At 62.0% G+C, this 1,407-nt stretch overlaps 1 non-coding gene across 1 annotated transcript in view; it reads left to right on the top strand.

The window, feature by feature from the left end:
- The first annotated feature begins 908 nt into the window (after nucleotides 1–908).
- The window catches only part of LOC126452784 (small subunit ribosomal RNA), a 1,910-nt gene continuing 1,411 nt past the window's right edge, over nucleotides 909–1,407 (top strand). Inside the window, exon 1 of the ribosomal RNA XR_007584746.1 lies at nucleotides 909–1,407. This exon is cut by the window's right edge and continues 1,411 nt beyond it. This is a non-coding gene — a ribosomal RNA (small subunit ribosomal RNA).

Here is a 1,407-nt window from a genome sequence, read left to right as displayed (position 1 = left end):
TTCTCGCTAGAGGTGAATCAGTGATGGCGACGATCGGTTGAGCTACCAACCGGTTGTTCCAGCGATACCCACCATGCCCACGAACGTGAATGGCATCTGGGTGTGAAGCGATACGCGGCGGTGGCTGGGTGGGACCGTCCCCGGCTGGTGAGGGGGGGCCTCCCGGCGTGCTGGCCGCGCGGTGCGTGGGCGCACGCGCTACAGCCGGCTGGTGGGGGCGGCCAGTGGCAGGCGCGCCGGCCGACGGAGGCGGCAGGCGGCGCAGCTGCGCGCCGGCGCACCCTGCACGCGGCGCCGTGCGGCCAAAGTAGGTCCTCGCGGGCCCGGTGCGAAGCGCGGTGGACATCTGCAGTGTGCTGGTCCGATTGAGGACTGTGTGCGCTGAGGATGCGCCGCCGCCCGGCGCTCGGCGCCGCGACGCCGTCTGCTGCTCGGTCGCCTCTGCGGTTCTCGCAGGTGGTTTGTATCGCAGCTGTGCGGACGTGTTGGCGCGTGCGCTGTGCTGGGAGAGTTCGCTTCGGCACCCAAGTGGGGCTTTTGTCCTTCTGTGGCGCTGGCGTTGGAGCTGCCGGTCACCGTAGGTGGCGCGTGTTGTCTCCCGCCGGCAATGCCACGACAGCACGCTCCCGGGCCTCTGTCGGCAGCGGCAAGCTCAGTTGGGAGCACGGGTGGTCGCACCTAAAGCGTCTACTCGCCAAACCCCGGGCGATTGCGCCTCTCTCGAACCCGACCAAGTACTTAGGACGGCGCTGCGCGCCGCCGGGACCTGAGAGGGTTTCGAGGTGTATGGTGCAGGGGAGCTCAGCCTCCTCCTGTTTGCAGAATAATTGAGCGGACGCTTGCGTGTTCGCGCGGGCCCCCGGGACACACTCCCGGGCGGCCGGCTGCTCAGCTCTAGTTGACGCAGCTCCCTGGTTGATCCTGCCAGTAGTCATATGCTTGTCTCAAAGATTAAGCCATGCATGTCTCAGTACAAGCCGCATTAAGGTGAAACCGCGAATGGCTCATTAAATCAGTTATGGTTCCTTAGATCGTACCCACGTTACTTGGATAACTGTGGTAATTCTAGAGCTAATACATGCAAACAGAGTCCCGACCAGAGATGGAAGGGACGCTTTTATTAGATCAAAACCAATCGGTCGGCTCGTCCGGTCCGTTTGCCTTGGTGACTCTGAATAACTTTGGGCTGATCGCACGGTCCTCGTACCGGCGACGCATCTTTCAAATGTCTGCCTTATCAACTGTCGATGGTAGGTTCTGCGCCTACCATGGTTGTAACGGGTAACGGGGAATCAGGGTTCGATTCCGGAGAGGGAGCCTGAGAAACGGCTACCACATCCAAGGAAGGCAGCAGGCGCGCAAATTACCCACTCCCGGCACGGGGAGGTAGTGACGAAAAATAACGAT

The sequence above is a fragment of the Schistocerca serialis genome, unplaced genomic scaffold, assembly GCF_023864345.2.
Source record: "Schistocerca serialis cubense isolate TAMUIC-IGC-003099 unplaced genomic scaffold, iqSchSeri2.2 HiC_scaffold_937, whole genome shotgun sequence".
In the NCBI taxonomy this organism is placed as follows: Eukaryota; Metazoa; Arthropoda; class Insecta; order Orthoptera; family Acrididae; genus Schistocerca; species Schistocerca serialis.
Note: the sequence above shows the minus strand (reverse complement) of the source record. Positions and strands in the feature narration are given on the sequence as shown.